We start from the raw sequence: 19360 nt of genomic DNA, 5'->3' as shown, positions 1-19360 counted from the left end.
TTGGGGGGGATCAGACTGCACGGGGGTGAGGAGTTTGGGGGGATCAGACTGCATGGGGCGGGGAGGAGTTTGGGGGGGATCAGACTGCACGGGGCGGACAGGAGTTTTGGGGAGCGATCAGACTGCACGGGGCGGAGGGGAGTGTGGGGGGGATCAGACTGCACGGGGGGGAGAGGAGTTTGGGGGGATCAGACTGCACGGAGCGGGGAGGAGTTTGGGGGGATCAGACTGCACGGGGGGGAGGATCAGACTGCACGGAGCGGGGAGGAGTTTGGGGGGGGATCAGACTGCACGGGGCAGGGAGGAGCTTTGGGGGGGATCAGACTGCACGGGGCGGACAGGAGTTTGGGGGGGATCGGACTGCACGGGGCGGGGAAGAGTTTGGGGGGATCGGACTGCACGGGGCGGGGAGGAGTTTGGGGGGATCAGACTGCATGGAGGGGAGGGTCAGACTGCACGGAGCGGGGAGGAGTTTGGGGGGATCAGACTGCATGGAGGGGATGATCAGACTGCACGGAGCGGGGAGGAGTTTGGGGGGGGATCAGACTGCACGGGGGGGAGGAGTTTGGGGGGATCGGACTGCACGGGGCGGGGAGGAGTTTGGGGGGGATCGGACTGCACGGAGGGAGAGGAGTTTGGGGGGATCGGACTGCACGGGGCGGGGAGGAGTTTGGGGGGGATCAGACTGCACGGGGGGAGAGGAGTTTGGGGGGATCAGATTGCACGGGGGGGAAGAGTTTGGGGGGATCGGACTGCACGGGGCGGGGAGGAGTTTGGGGGGATCAGACTGCACGGGGGGGAGGAGTTTGGGGGGGGATCAGACTGCACGGGGCGAGGAGGAGTTTGGGGGGGATCAGACTGCACGGGGCGCGGAGGAGTTGGGGGGGATCAGACTGCACGGGGCGCGGAGGAGTTTAGGGGGGGATCAGACTGCACGGGGCGAGGAGGAGTTTAGGGGGGGATCAGACTGCACGGGGGGAGGAGTTTGGGGGGGATCAGACTGCACGGGGGTGAGGAGTTTGGGGGGATCAGACTGCATGGGGCGGGGAGGAGTTTGGGGGGGATCAGACTGCACGGGGCGGACAGGAGTTTTGGGGGGCGATCAGACTGCACGGGGCGGAGGGGAGTGTGGGGGGGATCAGACTGCACCGGGGGGAGAGGAGTTTGGGGGGGATCAGACTGCACGGGGCGGAGAGGAGTTTGGTGAGGGGGAATCATACTGCATGGGGCGGAGAGGAGTTTGGGGGGAAGCAGACTGCACGGGGCGGGGAGGAGTTTGGTGAGGGGGGATCAGACTGCATGGGGCGGAGAGGAGTTTGGTGAGGGGGAATCATACTGCATAGGGCGGAGAGGAGTTTGGGGGGAAGCAGACTGCACGGGGCGGGGAGGAGTTTGGTGAGGGGGGATCAGACTGCATGGCGCGGAGAGGAGTTAGGGGGGTAGGGGATCAGACTGCAGGGGGCGGAGAGGAGTTTCGTGGGGGGTAGGAGATCAGACTGCACGGGGGGAGGAGTTTGGGGGGGATCAGACTGCACGGGGCGAGGAGGAGTTTGGGGGGGGATCAGACTGCACGGGGCGGAGGGGAGTGTGGGGGGATCAGACTGCACGGGGGGGAGAGGAGTTTGGGGGGGAACAGACTGCACGGGGCGGAGAGGAGTTTGGTGAGGGGGAATCATACTGCATGGGGCGGAGAGGAGTTTGGGGGGAAGCAGACTGCACGGGGCGGGGAGGAGTTTGGTGAGGGGGGATCAGACTGCATGGGGCGGAGAGGAGTTTGGTGAGGGGGAATCATACTGCATGGGGCGGAGAGGAGTTTGGGGGGAAGCAGACTGCACGGGGCGGGGAGGAGTTTAGGGGGGGATCAGACTGCACGGGGGGAGAGGAGTTTGGGGGGGATCAGACTGCACGGAGCGGGGAGGAGTTTGGGGGGATCAGACTGCACGGGGCAGGGAGGAGCTTTGGGGGGGATCAGACTGCACGGGGCGGACAGGAGTTTGGGGGGGCGATCAGACTGCACGGGGCGGAGGGGAGTGTGGGGGGGATCAGACTGCACGGGGGGGAGAGGAGTTTGGGGGGGATCAGACTGCACGGAGCGGGGAGGAGTTTCGGGGGGATCAGACTGAACGGGGCGGGGAGGAGTTTTGGGGGAGATCAGACTGCACGGGGCGGGGAGGAGTTTGGGGGGATCGGACTGCACGGGGCGGGGAAGAGTTTGGGGGGGATCGGACTGCACGGGGCGGGGAGGAGTTTGGGGGGGATCGGACTGCACGGAGGGAGAGGAGTTTGGGGGGATCGGACTGCACGGGGCGGGGAGGAGTTTGGGGGGGATCGGACTGCACGGAGGGAGAGGAGTTTGGGGGGATCGGACTGCACGGGGCGGGGAAGAGTTTGGGGGGATCGGACTGCACGGGGCGGGGAAGAGTTTTGGGGGATCGGACTGCATGGGGCGGGGAGGAGTTTGGGGGGGATCGGACTGCACGGGGGGAGAGGAGTTTGGGGGGGATCGGACTGCACGGGGCGGGGAAGAGTTTGGGGGGATCGGACTGCACGGGGCGGGGAGGAGTTTGGGGGGGATCGGACTGCACGGGGGGAGAGGAGTTTGGGGGGATCAGACTGCACGGGGGGAGGAGGAGTTGGGGGGGGATCAGACTGCACGGGGCGGGGAGGAGTTGGGGGGGGATCAGACTGCACGGGGGGAGGAGTTTGGGGGGGATCAGACTGCACGGGGGTGAGGAGTTTGGGGGGATCAGACTGCATGGGGCGGGGAGGAGTTTAGGGGGATCAGACTGCACGGGGCGGACAGGAGTTTTGGGGAGCGATCAGACTGCACGGGGCGGAGGGGAGTGTGGGGGGGATCAGACTGCACGGGGGGGAGAGGAGTTTGGGGGGATCAGACTGCACGGGGGGAGAGGAGTTTGGGGGGGATCAGACTGCACGGAGCGGGGAGGAGTTTGGGGGGATCAGACTGCACGGGGGGGAGGATCAGACTGCACGGAGCGGGGAGGAGTTTGGGGGGGGATCAGACTGCACGGGGCAGGGAGGAGCTTTGGGGGGGATCAGACTGCACGGGGCGGAGGGGAGTGTGGGGGGGATCAGACTGCACGGGGGGGAGAGGAGTTTGGGGGGGATCAGACTGCACGGAGCGGGGAGGAGTTTGGGGGGGGATCAGACTGAACGGGGCGGGGAGGAGTTTTGGGGGAGATCAGACTGCACGGGGCGGGGAGGAGTTTGGGGGGATCGGACTGCACGGGGCGGGGAAGAGTTTGGGGGGGAACAGACTGCACGGGGCGGAGAGGAGTTTGGTGAGGGGGAATCATACTGCATGGGGCGGAGAGGAGTTTGGGGGGAAGCAGACTGCACGGGGCGGGGAGGAGTTTGGTGAGGGGGGATCAGACTGCATGGGGCGGAGAGGAGTTTGGTGAGGGGGAATCATACTGCATGGGGCGGAGAGGAGTTTGGGGGGAAGCAGACTGCACGGGGCGGGGAGGAGTTTAGGGGGGGATCAGACTGCACGGGGGGAGAGGAGTTTGGGGGGGATCAGACTGCACGGAGCGGGGAGGAGTTTGGGGGGATCAGACTGCACGGGGCAGGGAGGAGCTTTGGGGGGGATCAGACTGCACGGGGCGGACAGGAGTTTGGGGGGGCGATCAGACTGCACGGGGCGGAGGGGAGTGTGGGGGGGATCAGTCTGCACGGGGGGGAGAGGAGTTTGGGGGGGATCAGACTGCACGGAGCGGGGAGGAGTTTCGGGGGGATCAGACTGAACGGGGCGGGGAGGAGTTTTGGGGGAGATCAGACTGCACGGGGCGGGGAGGAGTTTGGGGGGATCGGACTGCACGGGGCGGGGAAGAGTTTGGGGGGGATCGGACTGCACGGGGCGGGGAGGAGTTTGGGGGGGATCGGACTGCACGGAGGGAGAGGAGTTTGGGGGGATCGGACTGCACGGGGCGGGGAAGAGTTTGGGGGGATCGGACTGCACGGGGCGGGGAAGAGTTTTGGGGGATCGGACTGCATGGGGCGGGGAGGAGTTTGGGGGGGATCAGACTGCACGGGGGGAGAGGAGTTTGGGGGGATCAGATTGCACGGGGGGAGAGGAGTTTGGGGGGGATCGGACTGCACGGGGCGGGGAGGAGTTTGGGGGGGATCGGACTGCACGGGGGGAGAGGAGTTTGGGGGGATCAGATTGCACGGGGGGGGAAGAGTTTGGGGGGATCGGACTGCACGGGGCGGGGAGGAGTTTGGGGGGATCAGACTGCACGGAGCGGGGAGGAGTTTGGGGGGGGATCAGACTGCACGGGGGGGAGGATCAGACTGCACGGGGGGAGGAGTTTGGAGGGGGATCAGACTGCACGGGGCGGGGAGGAGTTTGGGGGGGATCGGACTGCACGGGGCGGGGAGGTGTTTGGGGGGGATCGGACTGCACGGGGCGGGGAGGTGTTTGGGGGGGATCATACTGCACGGGGGGAGAGGAGTTTGGGGGGATCGGACTGCACGGGGCGGGGAAGAGTTTGGGGGGATCGGACTGCACGGGGCGGGGAGGAGTTTGGGGGGATCAGACTGCACGGGGGGAGAGGAGTTTGGGGGGATCAGACTGCACGGGGGGGAGGATCAGAGTGCACGGGGCGGAGGGGAAGTTTGGGGGGATCAGACTGCACGGGGGGGAGGAGTTTGAGGGGGGATTAGACTGCACGGGGCGGGGAGGAGTTTGGGGGGATCAGACTGCACGGGGTGGGGAGGAGTTTGGGGGGGAAGGGTTGCCGCGGAGTCTCCTCTCCCGAGTGGGGGCGGGGCATCAGCTGCGGACGCTGCCGTCTCTGAGGCAGGAGCCCCGCCCAGCAATGGGGAGGGGCGGGATGAGGGGGAGTAGGGAAAGTAGCCGCAGTGGCTTGTGGGAAACTGAGTGCCCCTGTCCGCAGCTCCCATCGGCCATTGCAGGGCCAGGGCAGGCCCGGCGCTGTTCGGTTGGGCGGGTGCAGCGGAAGTGACATCACAACGGGGCATTGACCAGGGAGCGACGCGGTTGGTCCCGCGCTCGTGTCACTCCAAGTGTTAGCGACGCATCCTGGGACTTGTAGTTCTCATAGTGCGGCCTCCCGGGGCACGTCGCAGCGCGCCCCGCCCCTATCATAGCCCCGCCCCCCGGCATAGCCCCGCCCAGCGTGTTCTTAGTTCGGAATGGGGCATTTCTACCCTAAGAACAATCTTTTTTATTCGGAAATAACGGCCCTTAGCAGAGCAACAGTGACACTCGGTAGTCACCGGCGGTAATGCACGTGTAATTCCGTAGCGCCTCCACAGTGCCGCTCGGTGGTCATTGCCGGTAATGCACGTGTAATTCCGAAGCGCCTCCACAGTGCCGCTCGGTGGTCATTGCCGGTAATGCACGTGTAATTCCGAAGCGCCTCCACAGTGCCGCTCGGTGGTCATTGCCGGTAATGCACGTGTAATTCCGAAGCGCCTCCACAGTGCCGCTCGGTGGTCATTGCCGGTAATGCACGTGTAATTCCGTAGCGCCTCCACAGTGCCGCTCGGTGGTCATTGCGGGTAATGCACGTGTAATTCCGAAGCGCCTCCACAGTGCCGCTCGGTGGTCATTGCGGGTAATGCACGTGTAATTCCATCGCCCCCAGCTGCTGTCCCTGCTCCGCACGCCACGTGGCCCCAGTCTTGCCCTTTGACAGCAGGCAAAGTAAGAAGCTCGTTATTTCCAGGCTCCGCGCAGCCCTCTCCCCTCCTGCCCCCGGCCCCCTCATCCCACACACCAGGCTCCGCGCAGCCCTCTCCCCTCCTGCCCATGGCCCCCTCATCCCGCACTCCAGGCTCCGCACAGCCCTCTCCCCTCCTGCCCCCGGCCCCCTCATCCCGCACTCCAGGCTCCGCACAGCCCTCTCCCCTCCTGCCCATGGCCCCCTCATCCTGCACTCCAGGCTCCGCGCAGCCCCCTCCCCTCCTGCTTCCTCACCCCAGCCTGCACCCCGTCCATACTCTTATCCCGGGGCCCTTCCTCTCCCCAGCCTGCACCCCCGTCCATATGCTTATCCCGGGGCCCTTCCTCCCCCCAGCCTGCACCCCCATCCATATTCTTATCCCGGGGCCCTTCCTCACTCCAGTCTGCACGCCCATTCATGGGAGCCATCAGTCCACCTTTTCCCTGCACCACATTCAGTAAAGTGTCTGATCAGGGTATGAGAGCAGCCCTGAGCCTTTGTCTCCACTCAGCAGGTTGCACCACACAGGATATGTGGATGGTCCTGGGCTTTGTACAGCACTCCAGACTGACCCCTGGACACGGCTTCTGGGTCCTAGCCCTTTGCTGTCACTCCTGCCCGAGGGCTTTGCTGGCTCCAGACTGGGTAACAGCTGGGAAACTGGCTGGGCAGTGGGCTGAGAAGATACCGTCCGAGATGGACTTGAGCTGCCTGGACGTGATTCTCGGAACACGTGAAGGGTCCTCAGCGTTCGGCCTTCCCATGGCTCTGTGTGAGTAAGAGGTGCGTGCTTTGAAATCTTCAAGCGTCCTGGCAGTATGTTTCTTCTGAGGCAGAGAGCTTCCTGCTGGGGCACGGAGCCTGGTGGCTTGGGGACTGGTGAAGGGGCAGTAGGCGGTTCAACAGTGCGTGGATAGATATTCAAGGCCTCCGTTCTCTCCGAGTTCCTGGAGTGGCAGCGGGAGGGGGTGGCCGATGGTGGGAGGAGAAGCGATGCCGCGTCCTTGCGGACTGAAAAGCTAAGTTGTTTGTTTGTTTTTTCCCCTCAGCTGTGTTCGGTAGCGAGCGATAAGAAGTCAACCCTCCCGGTGTCCTCCCGTCTGGGGATGGAACGGAAAAGAGAACGGCGAGCTTGGGAGCTTGGTCGAAGCGAGGCGAGAACCGTCCTGCTGGGAGCGGAGCAGCCATCGCTGACCGGGAGATAAGTGTCGGGTCTGGAAATCTCTCGGCTTACGGCCCACTCGGGTCTAGGAAGGGAAGTCACGTTTGCTTAGACAGCGAGTCCGAGCGGAGGTTCCCGAGGTGCTTACTTGGTAGTGGGAGAAACAGGGCTCCCGTTTGTCAGGGGTGCTGGTTTCTCTGGAACACGGTGTCCTTCTCAGCAGACGCTTGGCTCGAGGAGGAAGACGCAAGGTGGTAAGGTTTCTGGCTGCCTCGCATGTGTTTCTCTCTTGTTGCTCTCTCGTATTGGCCAATACGTCCTGTCTGTCTGTTTCTGTCTGTGTCTTTGTCCTTGCTCTGCTTCTGCCGTGTCCTTGTACAGCACACTTGCAGGCATTCCAGGTGAGCATCTCCAAGGGTTAAGGGCTCAGGAGCCAACGGGAATTCAGCAGGTTCGCAAGTCGCGCAAGGGAGAGCGGTGGTGCGTCATGGCTGAATGACTCGGTGTTCTTGTAGAGGACCCGATACATAGGCGAGAGGGGGGGAAAGGGCTAAAGGATAGAATTCCCACAGCCACAGACTTTAGTGAGTGAGAGCTAACGCTGGGCTTTTTTGGCCACCCTTGCAGAGGAATCAGTGCGTGGCCGTGGGCGGAGAATAAATCGTCCGAGATGTACTTGAGCTGCCTGGACGTGATTCTCGGAACATGTGAAGGGTCCTCAGCGTTCGGCCTTCCCATGGCTCTGTGTGAGTAAGAGGTGCGTGCTTTGAAATCTTTAAGCGTCCTGGCAGTATGTTTCTTCTGAGGCAGAGAGCTTCCTGCTGGGTCACGGAGCCTGGTGGCTTGGGGACTGGTGAAGGGGCATAGGCAGTTCAACAGAGCGTGGATAGATATTCAAGGCCTCCGTTCTCTCCGCGTTCCTGGAGTGGCAGCGGGAGGGGGTGGCCGATGGTGGGAGGCAGCGGTGCGATGGTGGGAGGAGAAGCGATGCCGCGTCCTTGCGGACTGAAAAGCTAAGTTGTTTGTTTGTTTTTTCCCCTCTGCTGTGTTCGGTAGTGAGCGATAAGAAGTCAACCCTCCCGGTGTCCTCCCGTCTGGGGATGGAACGGAAACGAGAACAGCGAGCTCGGGAGCTTGGTCGAAGCGAGGCGAGAACCGTCCGGCTGGGAGCGGAGCAGCCATCGCTGACAGGGAGATAAGTGTCGGGTTTGGAAATCTCTCGGCTTACGGCGCACTCGGGTCTAGGAAGGGAAGTCAGGTTTGCTTAGACAGCGAGTCCGAGCGGAGGTTCGCGAGGTGATTCCTTGGTAGTGGGAGAAACAGGGCTTCCGTTTGTCAGGGGTGCTGATTTCTCTGGAACACGGTGTCCTTCTCAGCAGACGCTTGGCTCGAGGAGGAAGACGCAAGGCGGTAAGGTTTCCGTCTGCCTCTCATGTGTTTCTCTCTTGTTGCTCTCTCGTATTGGCCAATACGTTCTGTCTGTCTGTTTCTGTCTGTGTCTTTGTCCTTGCTCTGCTTCTGCCGTGTCCTTGTATAGCTCACGTGCAGGCATTCCAGGTGAGCATCTCCACGGGTTAAGGGCTCAGGAGCCAACGGGAATTCTGCAGGTTCGCAAGTCGCGCAAGGGAGAGCGGTGGCGCGTCATGGCTGACTGACTCAGTGTTCTTGTAGAGGGCCCTATACATAGGCGAGGGGCGGGGGGGAAGGGCTAAAGGATAGAATTCCCACAGCCACAGACCTTAGTGAGTGAGAGGTCTCTTCAGTCACGCCGCTCTCGGATCTCGCTGCAGGGAGGGATTCTGGTGCCGCTCTCGGGTCGTGCAGCTTGGGGGTGTCTCTAGCGCTGCTCTCTGGTCTCGCTGCTGGGGGGGAGGGGTCTTTGGGGCCACTCTCAGGTCGTGCTGCTGGGAGGGAGTCTGGCGCCTCTCTCGGGTTATGCTGCTGCGGGGAATCTCTGGTGCCGCTCTCGAGTCGCGCTACTGGGGGGGGTCTCTGGCGCCTCCTTGGGATCATGCTGCTGGGGGGGTCTCTGGCTTCGCTCTCCGGTCGTGCTGCTGGGGGGGGTCTCTGTTACCGCTTTCGGGTCGCGCTGTTGGGGGGGTCTCTGGTGCCGCTCTCGGTAGTGGTGCTGGGGGTGGGGTCTCTGTCTCCACTCTCGGGTCGCGCTGCTGGGGGGAGGTCTCTGGCGCCGCTCTCGGGTCGCACTACTGGGGGTGGTCTCTGGAGCCTCCCTCCGGTCATGCTGCAGACGGGGGGTGTCACTGGCCCCGCTATCAGGTGATGCTGCTGCGGGGGGTCTCTGGCACCTCTCTCGGGTTTTGCTGCTGGGTGGGTGTCTGGGGCCGCTCTCGGGTGATGCTGTTCGGGGAGGTCTCTGGCGCCGCTCTCCGGTAGCGGTGCTGGGGGTGGGGTTTCTGTCTCCACTCGCGGGTAATGCTTCTGGGGGGGTCTCCGGCGCCAGTCTCGGGTCGCGCTCCTTGGGGGTGGGGTCTCTGTCGCCACTTTCATCTCATGCTGCTGGGGGGGGTCTCTGGCGCCACTCTCGGGTGATGCTGCTGGGGGGGGCCTCTGGCTCCCATCTCAGGTTGTGCTGCTGGGGGGGGGGGGAGATCTCTGTCGCCGTTCTCTGGTGATGCTGCTGGGGGGAGGGTCTCTGGCGCCACTCTTGGGTCGCACTGCTGGGGGCGGGTCTGTGGTGCCGCTCTCGGGTCTTGCTGCTGGGGGGGGTCTCTGGCACCGTTTTCGGGTCACTCTGCTGGGGGAGGTCTCTGGCTTCGCTCTCGGGTCACGCTGCTGGGGAGGGTCTCTGGCGCCGCCCTCGGGACTTGCTGCTGGGGGGGTCTCTGGCGCCGCCCTCGGGTCGCAATGCCGGGGGGGTTCTTTCGCGCTGCTCTCGGGTTTTGCTGCTGGGGGGGGGGTCTCTTGTTTCGCTCTCGGGTCATGCTGCTGGGGGGGGACTTTGCAAGCGGGGCCGGGTACTAAAGGCACCAAGCAGCTGGCGGAATCACTGAGAACAAGGGTCATGGGGTCGGGGGTTGGTTGAGACTCTTTGGACCAGAGGCAGGGGGTCCAGGCTGCCAAATGTGTCGCGGAGAACCTCCATCTATCGGACGCGGCTTCCTCTCCGCGCTTGCAGAACCGAGCAGCTAAAAGTGTTAGAAGCCAAATCAGAGCGGCTCATGTGTGTGTTAGAAACGGCTACGGGGAGCCAATTGCACTGGCACCTGACGCCTTCTTCAGCCCTTTGTTGCTGCATTCTCAGGCTGGCACCTCTCACAACCATTCATTCATCGTCCAAGCACTCTCTCTCTTATGTACATTCCCTAATTAATGTTTCCCATACAGTATTTTGCATAATAATACAAGAGTTGTAGTTACAAAAAGTTACAAAAGTTTCTGGGTGGCATTTCTTAAAACATTCTCTCTCTGAGCGCTGAGTTAGTTACTGTTATAGTTACAATGCTTCACTTTGCGATTAGGGTTAAGTGCTTCACAATGCTTTGAAGAGAACGGTTGTCAATTGTGTAACAGTAAGTTTGAGCGTGCCCTGGCGCACAGCGAGGGGAGCTGTTTCTGGCTACATAGTAGTATATTTTTAACAGTTTGAAGTTACATGACCTAATATTACATTCCTAACCAATTATATTCTAGAGGGGCAAAAATGTTTAGATTTATAATTAAACAATCCTAACAAATAATAATAATAATAATAATTATAAATATAAACACTTCTCAAGCTTGATAACACTAAATCTAAACACTTTCACAAGAATAAATCTAAACACTTCTATGCTTCTTCTACTTAACAAACTTCTCCTCCTTAGACTTTTAGTTGTGGGGAACAAATTCTGGGGAGTCACTTCCACTTGGGGAATCCTGTTTCATACTTGACTATGTTATCCCTACACTAAGGCTGGCCGAGAGACTGTCCCGGACTGATCGTAACAGACTGTTCTGTCCGCGAATGGGCTGAGAGTAAAGGGCGTGTTCGGAATCTGTGGCGCCCAATCTGAGGCTGTCCGAGGTGACTCTTAACGGACTGCTCCGTGCGCCAATGGGCGGTGACTCAAGGCGTGTTCTGGGGCTGCTGGCGGCCAATAGGTTGTCCGGGGTGGATTATAACAGACTCTTCTGTCCGCGAATGGGCTGTGACTAAGGGGCGTGTTCTGAATCAGAGGCACCCAATAGGCTGACCCGGCTGCATCTTAACGGACAGCTCTGTCTGCGAATGCGGTGTGACTAGGGGGACTGACCTGCCACTGCTCTCGACCAATAGGCTGTCCGGGGTGGATCTTAATGGGCTGCTCTGTCCTGGAATTGTCTGTGACTTAGGGGTGGTTCCTGGCTGTGTGCCAGCCAATGGGCTTTCGGAAGACAGCCTTGGCGGAGGATAGTGTCGCCCAATGGGCTGTCAGCAAAGGGGATCCTGCCTCTGGTTCGGCCAATGGGCTGCCGCAGGGGGGCGTTGTCTGACTGGGCGGCCGGCGCCGCCATGACAGGAAGGTCCGAGGAGCGCGCGGGGGCGCGAGCGAATCCTGGGTCCGAGTGCGAAGCTCCCCGCCCCCAGCCCGCCCCTTGTTGGTGTCTGGCCCGGGGGAGGAGGGGGCGCGAGGGAAGGTGGGGGAGCGGGCTGGGGGTGGGGTGTCTGGACAGGGGTGAGGTGTAGGAGCAGGCTGGGTGTGAGGGGCCGGGGGGGGCGCTTGGCACTGGGGGGGCAGGAGGGGGTGAGGGGCCGGGGGGGGTGCTCGGCACTGGGGGGGCAGGAGGGGGTGAGGGGCCGGGGGGGTGCTCGGCACTGGGGGGGCAGGAGGGAGGGGGAGGGGCCGGGGGGGGCCTTGGCACTGGGGGGGGCAGGAGGGGACAGGGCGCGGGAGAGCGCAGGCGCGGGCGGCGCTGGCTGGGCGGGAAACTCCCGGGACGCTCGCGCTGACGAGGCGGGCGGGAAAACGCTGCGGGGGGCGCTGAGGGGCGGAGCCTGGGGGGCGGGGCGGGAGCTGGCAGTGACGTGGAGCGCCCCCCCCCCCCCCCGCCTGCTTCTCTCCGGGCCCCAGGCTGGACATCGGCGGGGCGGCCCCTGGCGGAGGTGGGGGGGCGATTTCTGCCCCCCCCCCCCCGGCGCTGCAGCCTCCCCGGGGAGCAGCGCCCCTGTGACCCCCCCCACGTGGTGCTGGGGGAACGGGGCTGTGGCCCCCTCTTTGGGGCGCGGGAGCTGACTCGGGCTCCAGTCACGTGGGTGTCTCGGGGAGGGGGGGCTGCGGGCCACCGGGGCGCGGGAGTGTCACGTGCCCCCTCCCCCCGCCGGGGAGCCGCGCGCCCTCGAGGGGTGGTTCCCGCGGGCGGGGCACGCACAGAACGTGTCCCGCACGCGGGGGGGCGGGGCGGCCTGAGCCCTGCTCCCCGCGCTGCTCGCTGCCTGGGGGCGGGGCCGGGTGCCCGCTGAATCCCCCCTGTGCCCGGGGGGGGGGGGCAGTTCGGCGGGGGGCGATGCTCTGGCCCTGGCTGCCCGCAGTGCTGCCCAGTGCCCGGCTGTGCCTCCTGCAGAGGCCGAGAGCGTCCTGGGTGGGGGGCGTGTGGGGAGAGGGGGGGAGTGGCTGAGAATTGGGGGGCAAACTTAGGGGCTGCACGGGGCGGGGAGGAGTTTGGTGAGGGGGGATCATACTGCATGGGGCGGAGAGGAGTTTGGGGGGAAGCAGACTGCACGGGGCGGGGAGGAGTTTGGTGAGGGGGGATCAGACTGCATGGCGCGTAGAGGAGTTAGGGGGGTAGGGGATCAGACTGCAGGGGGCGGAGAGGAGTTTCGTGGGGGGTAGGAGATCAGACTGCACGGGGGGAGGAGGAGTTTGGGGGGGGATCAGACTGCACGGGGCGGGGAGGAGTTGGGGGGGGATCAGACTGCACGGGGCGGGGAGGAGTTGGGGGGGGATCAGACTGCACGGGGGGAGGAGTTTGGGGGGGATCAGACTGCACGGGGGTGAGGAGTTTGGGGGGATCAGACTGCATGGGGCGGGGAGGAGTTTAGGGGGATCAGACTGCACGGGGCGGACAGGAGTTTTGGGGAGCGATCAGACTGCACGGGGCGGAGGGGAGTGTGGGGGGGATCAGACTGCACGGGGGGGAGAGGAGTTTGGGGGGATCAGACTGCACGGGGGGAGAGGAGTTTGGGGGGGATCAGACTGCACGGAGCGGGGAGGAGTTTGGGGGGATCAGACTGCACGGGGGGGAGGATCAGACTGCACGGAGCGGGGAGGAGTTTGGGGGGGGATCAGACTGCACGGGGCAGGGAGGAGCTTTGGGGGGGATCAGACTGCACGGGGGGGAGAGGAGTTTGGGGGGGATCAGACTGCACGGAGCGGGGAGGAGTTTGGGGGGGGATCAGACTGAACGGGGCGGGGAGGAGTTTTGGGGGAGATCAGACTGCACGGGGCGGGGAGGAGTTTGGGGGGATCGGACTGCACGGGGCGGGGAAGAGTTTGGGGGGATCGGACTGCACGGGGCGGGGAGGAGTTTGGGGGGGAACAGACTGCACGGGGCGGAGAGGAGTTTGGTGAGGGGGAATCATACTGCATGGGGCGGAGAGGAGTTTGGGGGGAAGCAGACTGCACGGGGCGGGGAGGAGTTTGGTGAGGGGGGATCAGACTGCATGGGGCGGAGAGGAGTTTGGTGAGGGGGAATCATACTGCATGGGGCGGAGAGGAGTTTGGGGGGAAGCAGACTGCACGGGGCGGGGAGGAGTTTAGGGGGGGATCAGACTGCACGGGGGGAGAGGAGTTTGGGGGGGATCAGACTGCACGGAGCGGGGAGGAGTTTGGGGGGATCAGACTGCACGGGGCAGGGAGGAGCTTTGGGGGGGATCAGACTGCACGGGGCGGACAGGAGTTTGGGGGGGCGATCAGACTGCACGGGGCGGAGGGGAGTGTGGGGGGGATCAGACTGCACGGGGGGGAGAGGAGTTTGGGGGGGATCAGACTGCACGGAGCGGGGAGGAGTTTGGGGGGGATCAGACTGAACGGGGCGGGGAGGAGTTTTGGGGGAGATCGGACTGCACGGGGCGGGGAGGAGTTTGGGGGGATCGGACTGCACGGGGCGGGGAAGAGTTTGGGGGGGATCGGACTGCACGGGGCGGGGAGGAGTTTGGGGGGGATCGGACTGCACGGAGGGAGAGGAGTTTGGGGGGATCGGACTGCACGGGGCGGGGAAGAGTTTGGGGGGATCGGACTGCACGGGGCGGGGAAGAGTTTGGGGGGATCGGACTGCATGGGGCGGGGAGGAGTTTGGGGGGGATCAGACTGCACGGGGGGAGAGGAGTTTGGGGGGATCAGATTGCACGGGGGGGAGGAGTTTGGGGGGATCAGACTGCACGGGGGGAGAGGAGTTTGGGGGGATCGGACTGCACGGGGCGGGGAAGAGTTTGGGGGGATCGGACTGCACGGGGGGAGAGGAGTTTGGGGGGATCAGATTGCACGGGGGGGAAGAGTTTGGGGGGATCGGACTGCACGGGGCGGGGAAGAGTTTGGGGGGGATCAGACTGCACGGGGCGAGGAGGAGTTTGGGGGGGATCAGACTGCACGGGGCGAGGAGGAGTTTGGGGGGGGATCAGACTGCACGGGGCGAGGAGGAGTTTGGGGGGGGATCAGACTGCACGGGGCGGACAGGAGTTTTGGGGAGCGATCAGACTGCACGGGGCGGAGGGGAGTGTGGGGGGGATCAGACTGCACGGGGGGGAGAGGAGTTTGGGGGGATCAGACTGCACGGAGCGGGGAGGAGTTTGGGGGGATCAGACTGCACGGGGGGGAGGATCAGACTGCACGGAGCGGGGAGGAGTTTGGGGGGGGATCAGACTGCACGGGGCAGGGAGGAGCTTTGGGGGGGATCAGACTGCACGGGGCGGACAGGAGTTTGGGGGGGCGATCAGACTGCACGGGGCGGAGGGGACTGTGGGGGGGATCAGACTGCACGGGGGGGAGAGGAGTTTGGGGGGGATCAGACTGCACGGAGCGGGGAGGAGTTTGGGGGGGGATCAGACTGCACGGGGCGGGGAGGAGTTTTGGGGGAGATCGGACTGCACGGGGCGGGGAGGAGTTTGGGGGGATCGGACTGCACGGGGCGGGGAAGAGTTTGGGGGGGATCGGACTGCACGGAGGGAGAGGAGTTTGGGGGGATCGGACTGCACGGGGCGGGGAAGAGTTTGGGGGGATCGGACTGCACGGGGGGAGAGGAGTTTGGGGGGGATCGGACTGCACGGAGGGAGAGGAGTTTGGGGGGATCGGACTGCACGGGGCGGGGAAGAGTTTGGGGGGATCGGACTGCACGGGGCGGGGAGGAGTTTGGGGGGATCAGACTGCACGGAGCGGGGAGGAGTTTGGGGGGGGATCAGACTGCACGGGGGGGAGGAGTTTGGGGGGATCGGACTGCACGGGGCGGGGAGGAGTTTGGGGGGGATCGGACTGCACGGAGGGAGAGGAGTTTGGGGGGATCGGACTGCACGGGGCGGGGAGGAGTTTGGGGGGGATCAGACTGCACGGGGGGAGAGGAGTTTGGGGGGATCGGACTGCACGGGGCGGGGAGGAGTTTGGGGGGATCAGACTGCACGGGGGGGAGGAGTTTGGGGGGATCGGACTGCACGGAGGGAGAGGAGTTTGGGGGGATCGGACTGCACGGGGCGGGGAAGAGTTTGGGGGGATCGGACTGCATGGGGCGGGGAGGAGTTTGGGGGGGATCAGACTGCACGGGGGAGAGGAGTTTGGGGGGATCAGATTGCACGGGGGGGAGGAGTTTGGGGGGATCAGACTGCACGGGGGGAGAGGAGTTTGGGGGGGATCGGACTGCACGGAGGGAGAGGAGTTTGGGGGGATCGGACTGCACGGGGCGGGGAAGAGTTTGGGGGGATCGGACTGCACGGGGCGGGGAGGAGTTTGGGGGGGATCAGACTGCACGGGGGGAGAGGAGTTTGGGGGGATCAGATTGCACGGGGGGGAAGAGTTTGGGGGGATCGGACTGCACGGGGCGGGGAGGAGTTTGGGGGGATCAGACTGCACGGGGGGGAGGATCAGACTGCACGGAGCGGGGAGGAGTTTGGGGGGGGATCAGACTGCACGGGGGGGAGGATCAGACTGCACGGGGGGGGAGGAGTTTGGAGGGGGATCAGACTGCACGGGGCGGGGAGGAGTTTGGGGGGGGATCGGACTGCACGGGGCGGGGAGGTGTTTGGGGGGGATCGGACTGCACGGGGCGGGGAGGTGTTTGGGGGGGATCATACTGCACGGGGGGAGAGGAGTTTGGGGGGATCGGACTGCACGGGGCGGGGAAGAGTTTGGGGGGATCGGACTGCACGGGGCGGGGAGGAGTTTGGGGGGATCAGACTGCACGGGGGGAGAGGAGTTTGGGGGGATCAGACTGCACGGGGGGGAGGATCAGAGTGCACGGGGCGGAGGGGAAGTTTGGGGGGATCAGACTGCACGGGGGGGAGGAGTTTGAGGGGGGATCAGACTGCACGGGGCGGGGAGGAGTTTGAGGGGATCAGACTGCACGGGGTGGGGAGGAGTTTGGGGGGGCAGGGTTGCCGCGGAGTCTCCTCTCCCGAGTGGGGGCGGGGCATCAGCTGCGGACGCTGCCGTCTCTGAGGCAGGAGCCCCGCCCAGCAATGGGGAGGGGCGGGATGAGGGGGAGTAGGGAAAGTAGCCGCAGTGGCTTGTGGGAAACTGAGTGCCCCTGTCCGCAGCTCCCATCGGCCATTGCAGGGCCAGGGCAGGCCCGGCGCTGTTCGGTTGGGCGGGTGCAGCGGAAGTGACATCACAACGGGGCATTGACCAGGGAGCGACGCGGTTGGTCCCGCGCTCGTGTCACTCCAAGTGTTAGCGACGCATCCTGGGACTTGTAGTTCTCATAGTGCGGCCTCCCGGGGCACGTCGCAGCGCGCCCCGCCCCTATCATAGCCCCGCCCCCCGGCATAGCCCCGCCCAGCGTGTTCTTAGTTCGGAATGGGGCATTTCTACCCTAAGAACAATCTTTTTTATTCGGAAATAACGGCCCTTAGCAGAGCAACAGTGACACTCGGTAGTCACCGGCGGTAATGCACGTGTAATTCCGTAGCGCCTCCACAGTGCCGCTCGGTGGTCATTGCCGGTAATGCACGTGTAATTCCGAAGCGCCTCCACAGTGCCGCTCGGTGGTCATTGCCGGTAATGCACGTGTAATTCCGAAGCGCCTCCACAGTGCCGCTCGGTGGTCATTGCCGGTAATGCACGTGTAATTCCGAAGCGCCTCCACAGTGCCGCTCGGTGGTCATTGCCGGTAATGCACGTGTAATTCCGTAGCGCCTCCACAGTGCCGCTCGGTGGTCATTGCGGGTAATGCACGTGTAATTCCGTAGCGCCTCCACAGTGCCGCTCGGTGGTCATTGCCGGTAATGCACGTGTAATTCCGAAGCGCCTCCACAGTGCCGCTCGGTGGTCATTGCGGGTAATGCACGTGTAATTCCGAAGCGCCTCCACAGTGCCGCTCGGTGGTCAGTGCAGGTAATGCACGTGTAATTCCATCGCCCCCAGCTGCTGTCCCTGCTCCGCACGCCACGTGGCCCCAGTCTTGCCCTTTGACAGCAGGCAAAGTAAGAAGCTCGTTATTTCCAGGCTCCGCGCAGCCCTCTCCCCTCCTGCCCCCGGCCCCCTCATCCCACACACCAGGCTCCGCGCAGCCCTCTCCCCTCCTGCCCATGGCCCCCTCATCCCGCACTCCAGGCTCCGCACAGCCCTCTCCCCTCCTGCCCCCGGCCCCCTCATCCCGCACTCCAGGCTCCGCACAGCCCTCTCCCCTCCTGCCCCCGGCCCCCTCATCCCGCACTCCAGGCTCCGCACAGCCCTCTCCCCTCCTGCCCATGGCCCCCTCATCCCGCACTCCAGGCTCCGCGCAGCCCCCTCCCCTCCTGCTTCCTCACCCCAGCCTGCACCCCGTCCATACTCTTATCCCGGGGCCCTTCCTCTCCCCAGCCTGCACCCCCGTCCATATGCTTATCCCGGGGCCCTTCCTCCCCCCAGCCTGCACCCCCATCCATATTCTTATCCCGGGGCCCTTCCTCACTCCAGTCTGCACGCCCATTCATGGGAGCCATCAGTCCACCTTTTCCCTGCACCACATTCAGTAAAGTGTCTGATCAGGGTATGAGAGCAGCCCTGAGCCTTTGTCTCCACTCAGCAGGTTGCACCACACAGGATATGTGGATGGTCCTGGGCTTTGTACAGCACTCCAGACTGACCCCTGGACACGGCTTCTGGGTCCTAGCCCTTTGCTGTCACTCCTGCCCGAGGGCTTTGCTGGCTCCAGACTGGGTAACAGCTGGGAAACTGGCTGGGCAGTGGGCTGAGAAGATACCGTCCGAGATGGACTTGAGCTGCCTGGACGTGATTCTCGGAACACGTGAAGGGTCCTCAGCGTTCGGCCTTCCCATGGCTCTGTGTGAGTAAGAGGTGCGTGCTTTGAAATCTTCAAGCGTCCTGGCAGTATGTTTCTTCTGAGGCAGAGAGCTTCCTGCTGGGGCACGGAGCCTGGTGGCTTGGGGACTGGTGAAGGGGCAGTAGGCGGTTCAACAGTGCGTGGATAGATATTCAAGGCCTCCGTTCTCTCCGAGTTCCTGGAGTGGCAGCGGGAGGGGGTGGCCGATGGTGGGAGGAGAAGCGATGCCGCGTCCTTGCGGACTGAAAAGCTAAGTTGTTTGTTTGTTTTTTCCCCTCAGCTGTGTTCGGTAGCGAGCGATAAGAAGTCAACCCTCCCGGTGTCCTCCCGTCTGGGGATGGAACGGAAAAGAGAACGGCGAGCTTGGGAGCTTGGTCGAAGCGAGGCGAGAACCGTCCTGCTGGGAGCGGAGCAGCCATCGCTGACCGGGAGATAAGTGTCGGGTCTGGAAATCTCTCGGCTTACGGCCCACTCGGGTCTAGGAAGGGAAGTCACGTTTGCTTAGACAGCGAGTCCGAGCGGAGGTTCCCGAGGTGCTTACTTGGTAGTGGGAGAAACAGGGCTCCCGTTTGTCAGGGGTGCTGGTTTCTCTGGAACACGGTGTCCTTCTCAGCAGACGCTTGGCTCGAGGAGGAAGACGCAAGGTGGTAAGGTTTCTGGCTGCCTCGCATGTGTTTCTCTCTTGTTGCTCTCTCGTATTGGCCAATACGTCCTGTCTGTCTGTTTCTGTCTGTGTCTTTGTCCTTGCTCTGCTTCTGCCGTGTCCTTGTACAGCACACTTGCAGGCATTCCAGGTGAGCATCTCCAAGGGTTAAGGGCTCAGGAGCCAACGGGAATTCAGCAGGTTCGCAAGTCGCGCAAGGGAGAGCGGTGGTGCGTCATGGCTGAATGACTCGGTGTTCTTGTAGAGGACCCGATACATAGGCGAGAGGGGGGGAAAGGGCTAAAGGATAGAATTCCCACAGCCACAGACTTTAGTGAGTGAGAGCTAACGCTGGGCTTTTTTGGCCACCCTTGCAGAGGAATCAGTGCGTGGCCGTGGGCG

The sequence above is a fragment of the Pelodiscus sinensis genome, chromosome 11 (assembly GCF_052426305.1).
Source record: "Pelodiscus sinensis isolate ZL-2025 chromosome 11, ASM5242630v1, whole genome shotgun sequence".
Taxonomy (NCBI): domain Eukaryota; kingdom Metazoa; phylum Chordata; order Testudines; family Trionychidae; genus Pelodiscus; species Pelodiscus sinensis.
The sequence above is the reverse complement of the archived record's forward strand: the minus strand, read 5'-3'. Positions refer to the sequence as shown.